Source organism: Hemicordylus capensis, chromosome 4 (genome assembly GCF_027244095.1).
Source record: "Hemicordylus capensis ecotype Gifberg chromosome 4, rHemCap1.1.pri, whole genome shotgun sequence".
Classification (NCBI taxonomy): Eukaryota; Metazoa; Chordata; class Lepidosauria; order Squamata; family Cordylidae; genus Hemicordylus; species Hemicordylus capensis.
This window is the reverse complement of record NC_069660.1, coordinates 252,532,645-252,555,648: the sequence shown is the minus strand read 5'-3', so window position 1 is coordinate 252,555,648 and position 23,004 is coordinate 252,532,645. Positions and strand designations below refer to the sequence as shown.

At 41.3% G+C, this 23,004-nt stretch overlaps 1 protein-coding gene across 6 annotated transcripts in view; it reads left to right on the top strand.

Moving 5' to 3' along the window:
• KLHL14 (kelch like family member 14) overlaps window positions 1–23,004 on the top strand; it is a 207,866-nt gene that overhangs the window by 73,960 nt on the left and 110,902 nt on the right. The window lies entirely within an intron of this gene.

Genomic DNA, 23,004 nt, shown 5'->3' with positions numbered 1-23,004 from the left:
TCCTTCTTTATTCAACTTATATCCTGAACATATACTGAGAGAAGCTGGATTGGAAGAAGATGAGCGTGGTTTCAAAGCTGGAGGAAGAAACATCAATAACCTGCACTATCCTAGTGAGACCTTTCTAATAGCTGAGAATGAGGATGATCTGCAAGCTCTAGTTATGAAAGTCAAGGAGCACAATGAAAAAACGGGACTATGACTAAATGTAAAGACTAAACGAATGACAACAGGTACCGCAACCAGCCTCAGAATTGATAAGACATTGAAGTGGTGGATAGCGTCTGCCTTTCAGGATCAATCATCAACAGTCAAGGATCCAGCAGTCAAGAAATATGCTGCAGATTAGCACTAGGTAGGGTTGGAATTGTATCTAATCTATACAAAGATTAGAATCATTTGGACAGTGGTTTTTCCCGTGACACTCTATGGATGCAAAAGCTGGACTTTGAAGAAGCAAGATAGAAAAAGTATTAACGCTTTTGAACTTTGGTGCTGGAGAACACTTTTGAAGATACAAAAGACAGCCAGGAAAACAAGCAAATGGATCATAGAACAAATCAATCCAGACTTTTCACTCGAGGCACAGATAACCAGGCTCAAACTTCGGACACATTATGTGAAAACCCAGCTCCCTTGAGAAGTCCATAATGCTGGGAAAAGCTGAAGGAAAAAGAAGAAGAGACGACCAGCAGCAAGGTGGATGGACTCAATTATGACAGCAATGAATGCACCACTGAGAGACCTTAAAGGCCAAGTTAAAGACAGATCATCTTGGAGAGAATCTATCTATGTGGTCGCTAAGAGTCGACACCGACTTGACAGCACATAATCAATCACTAACTAAACAGAAAACATAAGTTGCCTTATATTAAGGCAGACTATTAGTATACCTACACTCTCTACTGTCTACGCTGACAGCAAGATTTCAGAGATGCATCTTTTCCAATCCCAACCCTGTGTGGCAAGCCTGTGATTGAAGGTGGAACATTCTTCATGTAAAGCATGCATTCTACCACTGAGCTATGGCCTCTCCCTTAAAAGCCAACAAGCCACTCATCAGTACTGATCGGTGGCTATTGGCTTTTACAAATAAGCTTACAAAAGTGTCCTCCTGAGCCCAGAAGGACTGTTTTATACTTTGTACAGAGTCAGTACTTTAAAAGTCCTTACTGGCAATACCATCAGCCCCTGCAAGCTGCAGGGAGCAGTGGCGCAGCACCCAGCATCCCATGTGGTGGCTGCCCCGCCTGTGGCACTCACCTGGCTTCTATGCATGCATGGTGGCCATTTGCGTGGTCAGCAAAAATTCTTAGTGGGTATATATATACTACAAAGGTACAGTGGTTATATACACTACTATCTTGATTTCCCCAAATAATCCTGGGAAGTAGATGTGGTTTGGTTCAAGCGTTAAGAATTTTCCCTAGCCCCAATCACAGAACTAGTTCCCAAGATTCCTTAGGAAAAGGAAATTAACCAGTACAGATGTTCCCTTCACCTACAGTTGTCAGGACTATATAATTAGGTGCATCTACAGAAAGGAAGTAAGGGCACCCTGATAGAACTATATGTTACCTCTGCAAATGTGTTTTTCCAAACCTGTGCTGACAAAAACAATGCAAGGGGTGACATTGCTAAAAGTGCCATTGGCTAGTTCGGTTTATTTAAAAACTTGAAAATAGCAACTGCATGGGGCCCCAATCCAGATCATGACCCTGTCGCAGAGGTAGAGGGTGTCTAACTCTTTTGCTGGGGGCGGGGGGATGCCTCCACTTGCAGATTTGACATTTGACATTTTAACAGCTTGGGTGTATTTTCAGAGGTAAAAGGATATAGAGCAAACGGATTAAAATGTCCTACTTCTGCAGCCCTGCAGGGGCCCTGCAGATTGGCCCCCCTCATAGCTGCTACACTGAAGCTTTTTAAAACAGCCCATACTATGCAATTCTATATTTCAGTGCCGTGTCTAGTTTGGACCTGAAATGCCAAATGTTGGCCTTGGCAAAAAGGAAAGTAGCCCTGCTAACATCTCCCCAATGCTGATTGGGTAGAACAATTCTGCATCTTTTGCTAAAATGATACAAAAATAAGGAAGTTAAAATGTTGTAATGTTCTTTACAGATGAGTAAGACATCTTGTGTGCTGGGGTCGTCCTAGGCTTGATAATTTTGGGTCCAAGATTACAGACCAGTTCTAGGAATTGTTTCAAAAATATATATCCCCCAAGCCCTGATTAGTTTGGGATGTTGGGATAATTTCCTGTGGGACTAGAATTGATTGTAATTGTTTGTAACAGCTGCCAATAACTGCAATTCTACATTATGGTTACAAAAGGAATATCTCATGGGAACATGGTTTACAAAATGAAGAGAATTTACAGGAGAGGAAAAAGGATTATTGCCATAATAAAACTGATCCCTAAATTATGGCACATTGCCACAAACTCCTTTTCATGTAAATAACAACTGTGTATGGGAACGTTTGCTGGAATAAATGTTGCCACCATGAGTAAAGGATTACGGGATTGCATAAATGCTAATAACAAAAATCTCAAACTAAAAACCTATTCATTTTCTGGAACATGAAATAGTAAAGTTTGCCCCTTATGACTTCTTGTGTGTGTGCTCTTTCCACTGCCCTGTGAAGCCAATTACCTTGGATTTAAATGGATATAGTCCCACTGTAGCACGAACTTGTCATTGTAACCATGATCTGCAACCACATATGTGTGCAGCACAATGTCTCTCTCTTTCTCTAAGACACTAGTGGCATATGTTGAAGTGCATTACCAGCATCACTGAGACCATACCAAAGGGGACCCATGCACACCAGGATGCTAGACACATAAGCTAAGATCCAAAGCTCTATGGCACTTGTTCCCAGAGCCCAGGTGCTTTAGACTGGCTTTCCCCAAGCAGCAACAAGCCATGCCACTTGGAAAGTTGCTTTTGGAATGAAGAAGAGTTTCAAAAGCAGTTCATGATATGACTTGCGGAGTGGGAGTCAGCTGTTCAAAGGGGGGGGGCACTCCAAAATTCTACTAGGCTAGTGCAAGGCTCTTCCATGAGCCTAAGCAGAAATTTTGATCCCAGTCATGGACAATGAATTTAAATTGTATTTTCCAGCAGAATGATATTTAGAGATAGTGTATTCCATGTATGAATCACCTTAAGTGGTGCAGCGGGGAAACACTTGACTAACAAGCAGAAAGTTGCCGGTTCTAATCCCCACTGGTGCTATATCAGGCAGCAGTGATATAGGAAGATGCTGAAAGTCATCATTTCATACTGCGTGGGAGGAGGCAATGGTAAACCCCACCTGTATTCTACCAAAGAAACATGGCTCTGTGAGTGCCAGGAGTCAAAATAGACTTGATGGCACACTTTACCTTTACCTATTCCGTGTATCCGATGATGATGATGATGATGATGATGATGATGATGATGATTTTTCCATGTATCCGATGATGATGATGATGATGATGATGATGATGATGATGATTTTCATGAGCAAGGAGTATGGTACCTGGTGCAATATTTGTCAATCTAAAATCACAGCTTTCATTTTTAAGGGCAATTTTGGAGAGAAAACTGGAGCGTGTGTGTGTGTGTGTGTGTGTACATGCACCTGTGTGTAATATGCATTTTAAATATATACCTATATTTGTTAGTTTGAATGTTTGCTGAAATAGAAAGTAGAATGGGTAGCATCTGATAAACCTCAAAAGCTGGAGAAAGAAGGCACAACTGCTGGCAGTCAGGGGGTGGGAATTCAGTATGTACATGATTCCTTGTGTCTCCCACCTTACAACTGTTTTCTGGCACTTGGTCCTATAAACCCATCTTTCTTTATATTGCTCTTTCTTTCCATTTCACAAGTCCTTGAAAAACACATTCTACAATTCTTGGAAAGCTTAAAAGAATATATTATGCAAATCAGCAAACACATGCAAATTTAATGTGCATGTTTTATTCAGGTTGCAGAATCTAAGCTTCCTTGATACAGAATTTGTATTTTGTTATTTGACGCAGAATCTGACTGCATTATCTGAGACTGTTAATAACTCCAGTCAAATGGAGGCCTGTTCCTTTAAAAATGCTTCAAAATAATTTCACAAAACCAGCATTCATTCATATACCACATCCTTTCCATAGAAACAGAATGGGGGAAAGAGAGAGTTTTGAATGTTAGGAAGTAGCAAAATGGCAGTGCACCTGAAAACGTCAGCACACTAATCAGATATCTGGAAAGTAACAAAATAATTCATGTTGTTGCTTTTGCATAAAAAGGGGGCTTCATAACAGTAACCTGTGATTAATAGCTAAAGTGCACTGCTGCCATTTTATTTCCTCTCTCTTGATCTGATTCCTCTTTAACACTCAGGTAACTGTCAGAAATGGACCTAGCTATTATGGATGACAAGGAGTAGATGCCTTCATGTTGTCCTCCAAAGGTTAAAGTTTACCAGCCTCAGTTGGGAGCCACAATCTCCAATAACCATTAATCCACTAAACTCCAGTAGGAGTGAACATATTTATTGCTGCAGTCACTAAAGGGTGAAATAAAGATTAGTTTTTAGTTAGGAACGCAAAGCTTTTCAGATCAATACAGACCCACTTCTGGAATCAATCTAAAGTTTGAAATTTTTAGGTAAAGATTTACAAAGCTCTCTTTTGCACAGTTAATATTCCAAAGCCGGGGAGGGGGCATGAGTAGTCTCTGCTACATTTCATTGTAATCAAATTGAGTAAACACTGGTCACTTCATAAACTGACCTCAGCTATGCACATAGCAAGTGAGTATACCGTGATTTAAAAAGCACCATGATGTGATTGTAAATTTGCCAATAAACAGGTAAAGCCAAAATGCATACATAGACTAACATGATAAAATATTAGTAGCTACATTTGCCTATTTGATAACGTAAATAATCAATAGACATTAATAATGAAGTTGTTGTTGCGTTTCTTTATTACTGTGCATATTAAGCGTTTCAATTATTTCTACTTAGTTTGATAGATAAATGTATACACACATTTTATGCAAGCCTTTGAAGGGGTTATAGGATTGCTTTTCAAAGCAGAAGCTACTGTTTAGATGAAAGAACAAGTGGACTGGAAATGCACAGCTTGTTATACCCCTCTGCTGTTCATGTTTGATGCATGTATACAATTTATTATGCAATTTCTTCAGATTTGACAAAGTAATTGTCTGGCAAACCATACAAAAGGTCTGAAGGTGGTGCAGAAAAATGACTTCATAGATCAGTGTCCATAAATGCGATTAATGCATATTGTATGTGTGTGTAACAGATACCTACTACATTATTTTTTGAGTTACCACATTATTATATTGTGAGATTCCATGTGATAAATTAATTACAGACAAAAACATTCAACCTGCAGCAAACAAAAATGTTAGTAACTGTCCCCTTCATACTGTCTGCTCCATAACAGCTTCCCATCTTTTGTATTACATAAAATAAGGCCACATCAACACAGCCAATCAAAAGTAAATAGCCTCAGGGGGCAGCCAGAGGGTTTATGTTGTGGCAGCTTTGCTAGAGCTAAGTAGGCTTAAGTCTGGTTAGTGCCTGGATAGGTGACCACCTGGGAACCCCAACTATATATATAAAAAGCTTAAGTGGTCCGTGGCAAATGGTGCATGGCAAGCCCCGCCCTCACAGCGCTTTACCAATCAGGGGTAACAGAGCAGGAGCATCGTGGTGATTGGGCAGTGGGAATTCCTTATACAGATAGGAAAGAGGAGCCTGTGATGGTTAAGGTCAGTTGGAATGCAGCTGGTGGGAAGATTGAAGAGGGGGGAGAGAGAGAGAGAGAGTGCGCGCGTGCGAGCAAGAGCAAGAGCAAGAGCAAGAGCACAGAGGGGTCTGCAAAGAGAGGGGTTGTGGGGGAGGAAAAAGCCTGTTAACTCAGAGAGAGAGAGAGAGAGACAGGGGGAGAGAGAAAAAGAAGGGAGGGGAAGAGAAAAAGAAGGAAGGGTGAGGGATGGGCCTGGGCCTGTCAGTGGCCTGAGGGGAACGAATGGCCAGTGGTAGTGGTAGCAGTAAGGAAGGGCACAGAGCTACAGAGGCCATTGGTGGAGGGAGGGAGGCAGGTGAGGGATGGGCCCGAGACTGTCAGCATCCTGAGAGGAACAAGCAGCCATGGTGGTGACAGTGAGGAAGGGCCCAATCAACTGCTGCTGCTACTCCTGTGGAGAGGAGCAAGAGTGGGGCTTGGGTGAGGGTGTGGAGGTCTCTGGGGTTAGGGGGCTGTGTCTTGGCCAGTCGGCACTGGCAACGCTGCAGTCACGACCAAGAGGGGTGAGGGGGATAGAAGCAACAGGATGGAGGAGGAGGAGCAGGAGTACAGCTCAGGTGAGGGTGGAGAAAACTCTGAGGTGAGAAGGCTGTGGTGAGGGGAGCAATCAAGTACTATCACGCAGATGCTCTGTGCAGGTTAAGCTAGTATATATTATCAAGGTCAATGCTGCTCAGCTTTGGCCCTCCTGCAGATGTCGGCCTACAACTCCCTTAATCCCTGGCTATTGGTCACTGTGGTTGGGGATTGTGGGAGTAGCAGTCCAAAAAACAGCTGTGGGGCCTAGGTTGAGCAGGCCTGATCTAGGTTAAACAAATATTTGAAGTTTCTGCATATCTGTTTAAAACAATGTTCAAAAATCCTACAAAATGTACAGTGCTACATTTTCAGCTGTTTTTGCACATTCGTTTACTAAAATTATGGCAAATGAAAAGCAATTTATCAGCAGAAAGATTTTCTTCCTTATCCTTGTCTTTTTGTTATGTTAGTGTAAGATTCAAATATAATATTCACTAACAGGTCGGATTTACTTTTGATGAATGAATCCCTCCCACAAGCACTGTTCCCTCTAACAGGGATTCCCAGATGTTGTTGACTACAACTCCCAGCATCCCTAACTGTAATGGCCTTTGTCAGGGGTTTATGGGAGTTGTAGTCAACAACATCTGGGAATCCCTGTTAGAGGGAACACTGCCCACAAGGATTGTTTCTATTCCTATTATCCCCTTACAAAATACATTCCATCTGTTTCCATGTACAGTATACCTGCCCCCTCCCGCCACCCCATGGTTATTATACTTCGGATTTGTTCCAGTTATGATTTTGCTTCACCGCTGGATGTCAGTCCTTTAACGTGTTAATGTTAAATTTAAGTTAGCAAGTAAGATGATAAAGTCTTATGATAGGAAATTGCTGGAAAATGTAACAAGCTTAAGAAAACCACCAAATTAATAAGACAATACCTTAGTGCTGACTTTCCTTAATAATGGCAGTTAGCAATCCTAAAAACTAGGCATTCTTCATTCCTCCTTCAAAATGACATAATTAAGGTCAGTACATCAATTCTTTTATCTGCTCACATCCATTATAAACTATGAGAACGTTCTGGAGGAAAAAATTATATTAGATATTATTAGACAAGAGAACTTATTGCTGCAGGAGATCACCAAAGCTGTTGGTTGGTTGGTTATTTATTTATTTATTTATTTGTTTGTTTGTTACATTTATAGCCTACTCTTCCTCCGAGGAGCTCAGAGCGGTATACATGGTTATTTTTATCCTCACAACAAACCTGTGAGGTAGGTTAGGCTGAGAGATTCATGACTGGCCCAGAGTCACCCAGTGAGTTTCATGGCTGAATGGGGATTCAAACTTGGGTCTACCTGGTCCTAGACAACTTATAGGCCACTCAGTCATCATGTTCACCTAAATCCAAGACTTGGTTTTCCCCCAGTATCTTTGATGTTAGAAATTGGAAGGAGGGTGGGGTTAGAGGTCAACCAAAGTCTTCTTCCTTTGGGTAAATACAGATATAACCTGTATTTAACCTATATTTATTAAGAGGGTATTCTTATTAAGGGGGGTCTTAAATAGTCATCTATTCACTTAAGTATGCTAAGTACAGCACACTAGCCATGTACTGTGATCTATCAGGTGCTAACTGAGCAAAGAGGCATTTTTTAAAGTGGCAATTCTCTTCTGTTTAGCAGGGGGAGAGCAACTGGCCCCATCCACCCCCAGCACAGCACTCCTCCAGTGGTTGTTGCTGGTGGACTACCTTATGTTCCTATTTAGATTGTGAGCCCTTTGGGGACAAGGAGCTATCTTTATTTATTATTATTTTTCTATGTAAACTGTGTTGAGAAGTTTTGTTGAAAAGCAGTATACGAATATCATCATCATAGTAGTAGTAGTAGTAGTATCAGGTGCTTACCACCTCCCTTTGCAATCCCTGGCAGGCAAAAATAAGTTTCTCATGCCCCTGGTGGACTACCATTCTTGTTTAATGGGTGTCTGTGTGTATACATTTAGTTCAACTAACATTTTGGAAAAGGGTGACAAACCTTTTTCATCCCATCATCAACTTTATTGTTGAATCCAAAGCAATAAGAAACATGTCAACCTGGCACTAAACTGAAAGGTTTAGGTCTTCTTTGGGGCTGATGATCTTACCTGCTTTTTACTGTGCATTTCTTCTAAGACTGGTTGAGCTGCCTACTTCCTTACAAAGTATTCAGCTTGCTAAACTGGAGATTTGATCCAGAGTGACATTTCTACATCGCTTCCTGTGAAGCAAGAAGTTCCTCATATGACATAAAAATATGCACTCCCTGTTTGGAATAATAACTGGACATCAATTAGTGCCAATTACAGCTGTGGTTTGTATTGAAGTTGTTTTTACAATAGAAAGTGCAGCTATAGAAACCACCAATTCATCACATCCAAGCTCACTGCTGCCATGGGACAGTAATTATTTTCATTCTCTCCTGACCTAAGCCCAATTTCAACCGATGATTGGAACTTGAAAGGTTCTATAAACCATTATCCATTGCCTAAGGCATCCAGTTCCCACACAGGGGTTTGGTTGTTTTTTTAAATGTAATTTAGCTTTTTTTATAATCCCATGAAACTCCACCATTTAAAAAAAAGATAACTCCCTCTTTACTTGTGTAATTGCAATGGTAAAAACTATACAGAAAATCTTCCATGAGGCAAAGATATTCTTCTTCTTCTGTGATGTGTGCATCTACTGAGAGGTAATCCAAAAACAGTCCAAGTGCGGTCAAATCAAGGTAGTGTAAATTAATAAGGACCAAACCGGACATGACAAGGAAGATCCCTGAATGGATCTCTGACATTCTTAACTGTTTTTTACACACTCTCTGCCTTTGATCTCCCACCACCACTGACCCTGGGTACAGAGTGAGTAGGATTTTTGGAGTGTGTGTGTGTGTGTGTGTGTGTGTGTGTGTGTGTGTGTGTGTGTGTGTGTGTGAGATCAGGGAAATAGTGGGAGGAAAAGAAGTTTATTTAGAACACACACACACTTTACCAATAGCTGCTGCTTTGATCATATTCTGGACCCTCTACATCTGTTTTCAAGTTTTTAAAATAATTCAAAACACTATGAGATCCAGTCACAGCTCATGGTTTGGCTCCAAGTAAGTGTCTCCTCATTCAGTTTATTTTGAATATCTTTGCTTCAGCCTTTTTATTTATTAATTTAAAAGGTTAAAACAAAGATACTATAAGTATATCAGTTATTTGCAACTTACCGATTTGTAAAGTACCTGTTTGCTCTACCTACTTAAAAGACAATAAAACTCATCTTTCTCTTTACATTTCATTCCTGGTGTGGTTCCCCCTACTTTCTATTTTACCTTTGGGTTCACTATTTTGTAGAATTTCCTTTTATTCTAACCTTTTCTATGTTTCTCTAGCTTTACTCAATATACATGAAGTTTTTTCTCCTTTCCCTTTTGTTTCTAGTTTTTATTTAAATGATGAGCCTGTAAACAGAGACCGGTTTACAACCTAGAATACTTCAGGCACTTTACAAATATTAAATTATTATGAAGTATTTCAAAAGTACTTCGACTTTTCAGGATTTGTGAAAAATGAAAAAAAAAAGACTGGTATATGTATAGTGTTATACTATAGGACTATCTATGTGACAATCCTGACTTCTGTAGTTATCACACAAAACTTGCCCACGAGAATCTCATAGGAGCTTAGGAAGCTGCCATATACTGAGTCAGACCATAGGTCCATCTAGCTCAGTATTGTCTACACAAACAGCGTGGGGGGGGGACACACCAATATGTGTTAAAATACTTGCTGCGATTACTTTTGCATACCTTACAATAACAAGTAATATAACTACTCTTGAGAAATAATCACGTTGGCTCTGACTCACCCATTTAAACATATGAGAAGGGTTTGGGTGTACATATCTTCCTTCCTATCCAATACGCCATCATCTAATTGTGTAGTGAGCTACTGGTGGTCCAAATATTATTTTTTCAAATCCTGCTCCTTCTCCAGGCATTTACATGGGCTGGTTTGGAATACTGTCCAAACAGGACTATGGCCTGAAGCAAATGTAGGTTAAACACTGTCCCTGAAAAAATGCCTTCACAGAATGGGTCCCTTCTCCCCACACCTGATAGCCCCATTTTGTAATCTTTGCTCAGAGGAAAGTCCTATTGAAATCAATGGGACTTACTTCGATCCACAGATTTGCAGTTTTGCATATCATCTCTGTGATAATTTTTTTCTTATATCCCACATACTGAAATCTTCTGTCACCTTTATACCATCACTCCTTTATACCCTACTGACACTCCCTTTACCTTTTATATACAGTTCTCTCTTTCTCCCAGCATTTGAGTAAGGAAAACCTTCCTTCCCCATGTTTTTCTTTCCACCAGCAACAAACCTGTTATTGCTCTCTTCTTGCCGCTTCACTTTCTCTTCACATAAGCAACTGGCCCACCAAATTAGCCTGCAAAGAGACAATTAGCTCCTCCCCCACTTAGTTTCCATGATGGGTAAATGCCGCTGTAGCTCAAAGGCAAGATCTGCCCTTTTGAAGACTATCATCCAATGACAGGCACAATCCATGACAGCCCCCACAGCCATGCCCACCTCAGTGGCTATACCTCCCACTGAGATAGATGCAATAATTTGGGTGGTACTGTTACAAGCAATCAAGGACAGTTTCCTAACCCTACATTGCTTGCAGTTTATTCACCCTAAAGGGCCACTTGGATTGTCAACCATAAAGGGTGGGAGATACTCCTTGTAACTCCTTATAACAGAAGACAGGAAGAATGGTAATAGCAATAGCAATAGCAATAGCACTTACATTTATATACCGCTCTATAGCCAGAGCTCTCTAAGCGGTTTACAATGATTTAGCATATTGCCCCCCAACATTCTGGGTACTCATTTTACTGACCTCGGAAGGATGGAAGGCTGAGTCAACCTTGAGCCCCTGGTCAGGATCGAACTTGTAACCTTCTGGTTACAGGGCGGCAGTTCTACTACTGCGCCACCAGGGCGCAGTAATAAAAATCAAATTGTAGTCTGATATTAATTATGTAACAAATGGTTGAAATAGCAAGTGCAGCATATTACTGTCATTTAGTAAAAGTAAAAGGCTTTGCGTCCCTGCTGAGATGCTGGAGGGGAAAAAAATACCGGGATTGCATCCCTGTGTCACTTAACTACTGTATGCCAGCAAACAGCTGGCAGGGGAAGGGGAGTGATCTGTGTGAGAGAGAGGCTGGGGACGATGGTGCCATCCTACCCAGCTCTTATACCCAGCATTTTGACAAAGTGGGAGGAAAAGTCTTCCTACCCAATTCATCTTTCACACATGATCACTCCCCCCAGCTCCTGCCTAGTTGTTTGCTCACACACAATCGAAAATCGGGAGAGCACACAGTTCCCAAATCTGGGTAGGATGTTTGTCCTACCAAGTTTTCTATTGTATGAACAGCCCTATTAACTCACCAAAGTACAATTTCTAGGATGCCTTGATTGGGACAGAAAAGAGCCTGACAGTGGAGTTCAAAATTGGTTTTAAGTCTGCAGCGTAGACCTGTTCATAGTGTGAAAAATCTTACATACCAGTATCACGATCTACTATGTGAACTTACTGTGTCACCCCAGGGAAAGTCAGTCAAGTTCTCAAACTTTCACAATTAAGACCATAAATTATTGTATATGGTTGTTTTAGGTGTGTAGTGGTAAAACACAGAGTCCTGTCTGGCCAAGGCTGTTAGAAGTGCAGTACTTCATAATGGCTGGATTCACACAATCATCAAAATCAGTGTAGGAGGCAGAATACCCTGGTTTGCATGATCATGTGAACTCACAAAAATTCCTCTGACCCAGCTTGCTCAAAGTAGGGTAACCCAGCTTGCCGACCCTGCTCTTAATCACGGTAGGAGAAGAGAAGACCTCTCCTACTTTGATTCTATGGTCATGTGAACCCACTCACCTCTTCTACCCAGCTGGCCTTCCCTTGCATGGAAACAATACAGAGCTGGCTACAGGGACGGCGCTGTTCCCTGCAGCCTGTGCATGTGGAGGCATGCACATGGCATCTACGCATGTGCAGGTGCCATTTGCCTGGTCAGCAACACCATATTGACCAGGCAAATGGCGCCCGTGGATGCCATATGCTTGCCGATGCTGTGTGCACAGGCTGCAGGAACAGCCTCAAAGCCCCATGTGGGTGACATGGCCATTGCTAGGGTGAGTGCTGCACCCAGAAAAGTGGTTGGGTGGCAGCAGAGCAGGTAAGGACCTGCTTACCAGCTCCTTAAGGGAACCACTCCCTGTACCCCGAGCCCATGCATGAGCCGTTCGTGCACATCCCTATCATGTGAACAGGCCTACAATTCTACATTCAGCCTTAATCTTGGAAACTTCTTGCACATTCAGTGAGCATTTTGCTGCTATTTAGTACCAACAGGCTAGCTCAGTGGGTAAGAGAGACCATGCTGCACTAAAGCAAAACGCTGTGATCTGCAAGCAAAGAACATAACCGTAGCTCATGTTTATACAGATAATGGCCTGTAGATGCATCATGCCATTATGTTTCTGAAACTATACAGGCTTGGACCTGGACAGTTGCTTGATGGGAAATGGCCTAGTAACTAGAAATGTAAAACTGGGAAATTTTCAAGTCATGGAGAAAAGTGGGGTGTGTGGGGGTGTGTGGAATCCTGTTCTGTTTTGTTTTAATACTTTTTTGTAAACACTTATACCCAATACTAATTTTCTTCTCAAACCTAAATTTACTATGTTACTTTAAGAACATGATATGTAAAATGTTTAACAGCAGATAACATGGTACTGCTTCCAATCTATGAAGTTTTAAAGTACAAATGCCACAAATTTATTCGATTACATAGAGCTATAAACTGCTGCACCATAAGGTATCCAAGAACACCTTAATTTTTACCATGTGGGAAAACAAGAATAAAAGTTGAAAACAGGAACCATCAACATTGTAGTAAGCCAGGCCTGCACAACATAAGATCCAGGGGCCGGATTCGGCTCACAGTGACTATTTTACTGGCCCCCAGGTATCCTGCAGCAACACAGCAGCTGGAAACTACCTTATTACGCCATCCTGTGCATGCTTTCTCAGAAATATGCTCCACAGTGTGCCCACTGAGGCTTACTCCCATGTAAGCATGCCTAGCATTGCAGCCTGAAAGCAACAACAATTTAGGGAGAGGAGAGGACTTGGCATTTGTTTGGGGCTGGCATGCACTCTAGGGGCCTCACTGATTGAGCAGGAACAGGACCTATTCTCTGGCTACTATCCTTGGTTGAAACTATGGGTCCATTGACAAGGGGAATTGATCCACAAGTAACAATATTTTTAATTTTAATGTAATAATGTGCTAAAAATTGACCTCGCCTTCTTCACACCAAGTTGTGGATGTTTCTGGCCCACCAGAGCATTTGATTGTGCAGCCCTGTGGTCAGCAAAAAGAAAATTTTACTATAAGTGCACAGAAAGATACATCTTGAAGTCTAAGCACCATGCAACTAGTTCCATGTGCCCAGGCAGACTTTGGACTTATGTTTCACAAATAGCTGCACCCCACCTGCTGCCTCATGGCAAACCTTAAAGGAAATTTGTATATGGTGTTTTTGTCTGCAGCTCCGCAGAAACAAAATTTAAACATTCCACTGGGCATGCCCAAGCTCTCAGAAATACCTACTATCTTTCCCTGAATAGAAGACAACTCTGAATTTAAGACGACCCCTTCAAAAACAGAGGTTAAACACAGCTTATATTTAGGTATATGACAAATACAAATATGATGAATATTTGTATACCACTTTTCAACAAACGTTCCCAAAGCGGTTTACATAGATATAAATAAATGTTTTAAATGGCTCTTTGTCATCAAAGGGCTCACAATCTTTGAAAAAAACATAAGAGACACCAGCAACAGCCACTGGAGGGATGCTTTGCTGGGGATGGATAGGGCCAGTTGCTCTTCCCCTGTTAAATAAAGAGAATCACCCGTTTTAAAAGGTGCCTCTTTGCTCAGTTAGCAGGGGCTGTAATTGTAATACTTCTGTTTACCCAAAAGGAACAGGGCTCTGAATGTAAGATGACCCCCTGATTTCTAACATTGAATAACTTTGAAAAAACCTAGTTGTGGATTCAGGTAAATAGATAATGTAGTTCTTTGGGTCCTGGCCAGTATGCAGTCCTGAGCATTATTATGCAGAAGCTATATTCTTTAAATAAAATAATGAAGAAAAAGCTCAGAAAATCAACAGCCTTATAATGCATCCAGCTAGACATTCCGTTAATCATTATAATAACATAATTATAGGCAAAATTAGCTATCCTGAACCTGTATTTATTTAACATTATGTTCCTTCCACACAAATAATACAAACTTTAAAATACTAACATATTGTAAGTTTATTTTTCTAATCATACTCAACATCTGAAAGATCCATAGCTTCTGTGGAGCTTTTAAATTAGAAAGGTTTTTTGAAAGGGGGTCTGGAAAGTACATCAATGGGCTGGTTCCAATGAACACAGTCCTTTTCTTGTAATAATGTTGGGGTTGCACCATGAATGCACTTGCCCTGACATCACTGATGGACATGCTGACCAATCTCAACATGTCTTTTAATTGTGTGAGAGGGTTGTTCATCTGAATTGCTTCTCTGTGCATGCTCCAGAGAACTCCTATAAACAGGAGTTTGGAGCTTGTGCAGAGGGATGATTCACTTCAACACCCTCTCGTGTGGGTAAAGGACATGCCAAGATTGTGTTGGCATGTCTACTGGTCTCTGAATAGGCCTAATGGGCATTTAAGGGTAGAAATTGGGAATCAAGCTTTTAAAAACATATTGGGTATGTGGATTCTGAAAATGTCAGTTCCCAGGCTGAAATCTGAATCATTGATCTTCTAAATTAAAAAAAAAAAAATCCCAAAGGCCACTAAAATCTTTATATCTTATAATTATTGTACACGCCACATTTATACTCTTCATAAAGTCTATTTCACTTTGCGTTTCAAGGACTTCAGAAACAGAATATTGGCATGACTTGAAATAAGTTTCTCAGCTCTTTCGCATTTGTTTCTTCTTTGTATGCGTGTTTCTAAACATTCATCAGTTTATTTTGTAATGCAGAATTACTTCATGCTCTTCATTCCCATTAGCTTTTATCTCATCATGACTTGATCAGTGTTTCACCAGTAAGATGGGCAGGAAGTGTAGAATCCAAGAGAAAGAGTTGGCGTATTCAAGGACAAGACAGTGGAGTAGAATCAGGAATATTAATATTTTAATGAAACAGATATTATGTATAGGTGAACACAGTGCTTTTCAGTGCTCTTGCTACTGGATGTTTGTTAGCCCCGCCTGTATTCCGGGACTGGAATACAAGTAACTAAAGCGCCCTTCAAAAGCTGGCCTGGATCAAGGAATGGATTAACCCAAAACACCATGGAAAGTAATACAATTAAGAAAATATGAATACTTTCATGAACTGGGTGGATTATGGGTGGATGTGAAAAGTAGCTTCCTTGTGTTTCCAGTTTGGCATGTTAATGGTAGATCAGAAGCAAAACTAGTTCTTTGAAAATGTGGAACAAATTGTGTTGGAGAATCTCCTGACACAATAGCCAGGAAGATGTGAATTGTGCACTCATACCAGCTTCATGATTGCTTATCTTCATTGCAAAAGAGTGGGTGGGGACACTATGTACCAAAACAAGTGTCATCTGGCTAATGGTGATCACCTGTCTGAAAACACAAGATTTAACCCACACACCACCACACACACATCCGTGATCACTGTGCAAATGTGCCCTATATTTCTACATTCCTGAACAGAACAGCAACAAATATGATACTTCCTTTAGCAAAATAACAGATCGCAATTATCTGATTTATAACCCATTCAATAACCATTCTTTGATTGAATATTGATATGGATGGCACTAGAGTTTGGTAGGTTTAGGGAAATGCTGGGACCTAGCGAATCCTAGAGGAAAAACTTGTCTGACTTGCACTAATCTTTTGACTGGCAGTTGCTGAGCAGATTGGCCCTTCAGCAAGCATATATTTATGCATTAAACATATATTTAAAAATTAAGAAGTAAGGATTTTTAAAATGTACATATTGTTCCTCATGCTGAATGCTACTAATTGCATTTCTTTTCTCATCTAAAACATAGTAGTGGCAGAGATGAAAATTGCTGATAGTGCTCAGCTGAATAGACCGAACACAAAGCCAGTTTTCACAAACTGAACAATGAGGAGAAACTACAATTACTCTATTACTACCATTGTTTATGGGTGGTGGGGGAGGGAGACTAGTTTTTCAAAAATGGAAAATTTGAGTAAACCAGAGCTACAGGTTTCTGAGATTTGTGTGTTTTAGAACAATAAACACAGGAACACAGGAAGCTGCCATATACTGAGTCAGACCATTGGTCTATCTAGCTCAGTATTGTCTTCACAGACTGGCAGCGGCTTCTCCAAGGTTGCAGGCAGGAATCTCTCTCAGCCCTGTCTTGGAGATGCCAGGGAGGGAACTTGGAACCTTCTGCTCTTCCCAGAGCGGCTCCATCCCCTGAGGGGAATATCTTACAGTGCTCACACTTCTAGTCTCCCTTTCATATGCAACCAGGGCAGACCCTGCTTAGCTTAAGGGGACAAGTCATGCTTGCTACCACAAGACCAGCACTCTTCTTTATGCCAAGGCCACATGGTGGGATTCACATTTAATATATAATAATATTAAGTATTACTGCTACAGTGAAACATAATAAGGTCAACCTCATGCTAAATGTTGCATAAAGGTATAATTGTTCACATTTTAAGCAAGCAGACCAATCAGCTCACAAGTTTCTGCAGATCAAAACTTTGCCTACAGTAAAGCATGACATTCCTACTGTTATCGAATGATGGACACCATAATAGAAAACAAGTGGGCTAGTAGCTAGTGTGAAGGGCCAACATGTGTATCATATTGAGTGTCAGCAATTGACTGTGGTATAGCAAAGAGAACCCACAAGCTCCAGCCCCTGCTTTTTGTGTTATAAATCTGCAAACTCTACTTTCCTTCTCTTGACAGACTTGATATAAGCAATAAATAAAACCTCATGGACTTTTAACACTCCATAGCTGTTGTCTCGTGCAAAATTACTTTGGAGAAGCCATTATGACCAAAAACGGGAATACAAATTTTACATTTAACAGCCACATATTGTTTTTTGGGTTTTTTTTTACTGTTATCTTTTGCAATGACACCAAACAATCAAAGATGGCAGACTTTGCTTTGGGATCAATCTGAATATTAAATAACACAATTATTTCCCATTATTGTGCAGGAAGGTCCCATGCACTAAGAATTCAATGACAATTGTTCTCTAAGTCTGACAACATCCCCAAGGCATCTCTTTGCAACTTTGAAGTAGTATAGGCTTGCTTCTGAGACACATAATGAAGAATGGTACAAAATGCACTCTGGGATTTTTTGCAGCCTGAAGAACATAAGAATAGCCCTACTGGTTCAGGCCCAAGGCCTGTCTAGTCTAGAATTCTGTTTCACATAGTGGCCAACCAGAAGCAAGCCCACAGGCAAGAGGTGAAGGTATGCCCTCTCTCTTGCTGTTGCTCCCCTACAACTGGTATTTAGAGGTATCTGGCCTCTGAGGCTGGAGATAGCCTATAGCCACCAGATTAGTATAGCCATTGATAGACCTGGTCTCTATGAATTTGTCTAAGTCCCCATTGGAGCCATCCGAGCTATTGGCCATCACCACAACCAGTGGCAGAGAATTACATAGATTAATTACGCACTGTGTGAAAAAAAATTACTTCCTTTTGTCAGTCCTAAATTTCCTGGCCTTCAGTTTCATGGGATGACCCCTGGTTCTAGTGTTGTGAGAGAGTGAGAAAAATTTCTCTCTGGCCACTCTCTCTACTCCATGCATAATTTTATACACCTCTATCATGTCTCCCCATAGTCACCTCTTTTCCAAACTAAAAAGCCTCAGATGCTGTAGCCTTGCCTCATGAGGAAGTTTCTCCAGGCCCTTCATCATCTTGGTTGCACTTTTCTGCACCTTTTCCAGTTCTACAATGTCTTTCTTAAAATATGGTGACCAGAACTGCACACAGTATTCCAAATGTGGCTGCACCATCAATTTTTATAAGGGCATTAGAATATTAGCATTTTATTTTCAGTCCCCTTCCTAATGATCCCTAGCATGGTTTGCCTTTTTCACAGCTGCTGCTTTCAATGAGCTGTCCACCACGACCCCAAGAGCTCTCTCCTGGTCAGTAATTGAGAGCTCAGAACCTATCAGTGTATATGTGAAGTTGGGTTTTTTTGCTCCGATATACATCACTTTACACTTGCTTACATTGAACTGCATTTGCCATTTTGTCGCCCACTCACCCAGTTTGGAGAGATACTTTTGGAGTTCCTCACAATCTCTTTTGTATTTCACTGCCCGAAATAGTTTAGTGTCATCTGCACATTTGGCCACTTTGCTGCTTAGCCCAGCTTCTAGGTCATTCATGAACAGGTACTGGTCCCAGTACAGATCCCTGGTGGGGGACCCCACTTCTTACTTCCCTCTATTGTGAAAAATGTCCATTTATTCCTACCCTCTGTTTCATGTCCTTCAAACAGTTACCGATCCAACCTGTCCCCTTATCCCATGACTGCTAAATTTACCCAAGAGTCTTTGGTGGGGAACATTGTTAAAAGCTTTTTTGAAGTCCCAGTATACTATGTCAACCAGATCACCTTTATCCACATGCTTGTTGACACTCTCAAAGAACTCCAAAAGGTTAGTGAGGCAAGACTTAAAATAAAACTTGCCCTTGCAGAAGCCATGCTGGTTCTCCTTCATCAAGGCCTGTTCTTCTATGTGTTTAACAATTTTGACCTTAAGTATGCTTTCCATCAATTTACCTGGCACAGAAGTTAAGCTAACCGGCCTATGGTTTCCTGGATTCCCCCTGGATCCCTTTTTGAAAATTGGAGTTACATTAACTACTAGGGATGTGATAACCAGCTTGAGGTCAAGCCGGTTTACACTTTGAGCTGGCCCGGTTTGACTTGAGCCAAATCTTCTGGGCCAGTTCAAAGCCAGTTCGGGGGTGCCAGAAATTCTTGCTAAAAAGAAAAAGAAAGAAAAGAAAATCACACTTACCACCGCTGAAGGCTATGGTGCATCACCAGCAGCTCCCACTCCCGCTGCCAGCTTCCACTGGTCTCCCACAGACCATTTTGGCCCACTTTCAGGCCATTTTTGGCCTTCTGTGAGTACACGGTGGCCATTTTGGAGGCCTGCATGCTTGTGAGACAGCCTCCAAAATGGCCACCACACACTCACAGAGGGCTAAAGACCCTCTGGGGTAGGGGGAGCCGCCAGAGAGAGACACACACACCCCAGCAGCTGCAGCAGTACCCCCCCACAAAGCCACCCAAGCCCTTGGCGGGGGAAATGTGGTCTTAACAAAAATTAAGCATGTCTGGCACCTCTGAACCCACTCAAACCAGCACGGATACTAACAGAGCTGGGCCCTCATTCAGGGTGCCAGAACCAAAAATGCCTGGTCTGGTTTGAATCCAGTTTGGATTCGAGCTGAACTGGGCAAACCAGTTTTTTGCACATCCCTATTAGCTAATTTCCAATCCTCTGGTACAGAGCCAGATTATAGGGACAAATTACAAATTTTTGCTAGGAGATCAGTTCCTTCAGGACTCTTGGATGGATACCATTTGGCCTTGGTGATTTGTTAATTTTTAGTTTTCAAGACAGATTAGAACATCCTCTCGTCATCTCAAATTGGCTATTCTCCAGTCTCCAAGCCTGAGAAGCTCAATTCCAGAACTGGGATATGGTCAGTATCCTCCACTGTGAAGACAGATGCAGACAACTCATTCAACTTCTCTCCATTCTTCTTATCTTCCTTAATAATACTTTTCACACCCTCATAATCTAAGGGTCCAACGCCTCCCTGGCAGGTTTTCTGCTTCTGATATATTTAAAGAAGTTTTTGTTAGCTATATGCTCCTCAAACTCTTTTTTTTGCATCCCTTATTGACTCCTTGCATTTATTTTGCCAGAGTTTATATTCGTTTCTGTTCTTTTCATTTAGGCAGGACTTCCTTTTTCTGAAGGAAGTCTTCTTCCCTTTTGTAGCTCCCCTGAATCTACTTGTTAGCCATGCTGATCTTAGCCTCCTGAACTTGGTGGTACCTTTCCTCCTTCTTGGTATACATTCCAACTGAAATTTTAGTCCTGTGTTTTTAAATAAGTCCCATGCTTTCTGGAGTGATTTGAACTTGACTTTCCCTTTCAGCTTCCTTTTTACCAGTCCCCTCATTTTTTCCTCTTCTTCAGTCCAATACATCTGTGTTGGACCTCCTTGGCAATGCTCCACTCGCATATAAGCTGAATTGGTAGCCATTGTTCCCCAACGGTTCTACAATTCTGACATCTTGCACCAGGTCCTGGGCACCACTCAGGATTAAGTTCAAGGCTGCCTTCTCTCTGGTTCCATGACCAACTGTTCTATGACACAGACATTTAACATTCTAGAAATTTGGCCTCTTTGTCAATACCTGCACATGAATTAGCCCAGTCTATGAGAGTAATTGAAGTCACCCTTTATTGTAGATCTTTCTCCCTTTGACACTTCTCTGATTTGCTTATCCAACTCCAGGTCACTCAGCATTTTGATCCAGAGGGCAATAGCATGACCCTAGCAACACATTTCCTTTCAGTCCTCGTTTTGTCACCCATAATTATTCTGTGGAGGACCAGTCCTCCAAGGTTTTCTAGCTTGTTGGATTCTATTCCTTCTTTAATATACAGTGCTACTCCACCTCCAGTCCACCACTCCCTTTCTGTACAGTTGATACCCAGGAATAACCATGTCCCACTGGTTCTCACTGTTCCAACCAGTTTCTGTTATGCCCACTATATCTATGTTTTCATTAGCAACCAAGCACTCCAGTTAGCCCATCTTGACTGGCATTGGTATATAAACACCTATATGCCAAGTCTCTTACCTGGCATAGGCATGTGCTATCTCCTTTACTGCTCTTCTCCTGGTTCTGCTCTGTCCCCTTCTGGTTTATCTGAAGTTAGCACCCTCGCACCTTCGGGGATTTTGCTTGCCAAACCAGATACCACCCAGTTCCTGTCAGCAATCCCCCAGGTGTCATTTGAAACACTACTCTGTGACCTTTTTGATTTTAAGCGCCAGTAGTCTGGTTCCATCTTGGTTCAAGTGGAGTCCATCCTTTTTGTACAGGCTTTGATTGCCCCAGAATGTATCCCACTGCCAAACAAATCTAAACCCCTCTTCCCAGCACCACTCTCTCATCCCTGACCCCTTAGCTCCACCTGTCTGGTTGGCCCTGCATGTGGAACAGGTAGCACTTCAGAGAACACTACTCTGGAAGCCCTGGACTTCAATATGCTATCTAGCAACTTAAATTTGGATTCCAGGACCTCCCAAATCATGCATTTCCTAATATCATTGGTACCGACAGGCATGAAAAATAAGCGGACTCCTCCCCAGCACTAACAGCCTATCTAGATGTTGTTACTGAAATGTGTGTGTGTGTATAATTCTCAAAATATGTGCTTCTGTTTGAGAGCCTAGGAGCTTTCCATGCTCTCTTTTTGGCTCTTGTGATTAGCACACAACCAAATAAGAGTAAGCAGTGACAAAAAACTGACCATTATTGCAGGAGGTGAAGTCCATCTTTCTGTTGAATGCAACTTTCTCTAACAATCTCTTTGGAATCACCATTTGGTCTGTGAGGGCTGGTTGCACAGAATTCCTCTCCTTTCAAATGTAGATTATGCCTTAAACTGTCAATGCAGCTTGGAACAAGAAAGAATATATGAAGGTTCTTAAGAATAGGCAAAATGATTATATTATTAAAAGTGTAAAGTAATTTGAATCATGCAGCTTGGCACTATTTTTATTTTATTTATCTTTACATTTCTGTCTCACTCTTCCTCAAGGAACCCAGAGTGATGCACATGGTTTTGTTTATCCTCACCATAACCCTGTGAAGTAGGTCAGGCTGAAAGAGAAGTTACTGTCCCAGAGACATCCAGTGAGTTTCAGGAACAGGAATTTGAACTTGGGTCTCCCTGGTCCTAGTCTAACACTCTAACAACTACATCAGTTGTCTGATTACAACTGTACAATTGTAATTAATGTGCAATTCAACTCTCCCCTCACCCCACACACAGAGGAAACCATCTTATTTACTTGTTTTTCTATGTAAACTAGAGAACTTTTGTTGAAAAGTGTTATATAAATATCAGTAGTCGTAGTCGTAGTCGTAGTAGTAGTACCTAGCTATGTGCATTTGAGATGAACCATGTGTTTTATATATTTTAATTCCAACAGTCGTCTTAGCTGGGGATTTTTGTGAAATTACCCCAGCTACAACTTTCAGTGAAGTGCTGCTTCCAAGTCTTCTTTGATGTGCTTTTCCTTCAAGGTCATAGCTTTCCTTTTGGGCAATTGGAGATTTGACAACAGAAGTACAGAGCTATAAATGTGAGGGTGTAATATATCATGGGCTAAAGTGTGGAGAATTTGTCCTCTACTCCAATGCCTGTTG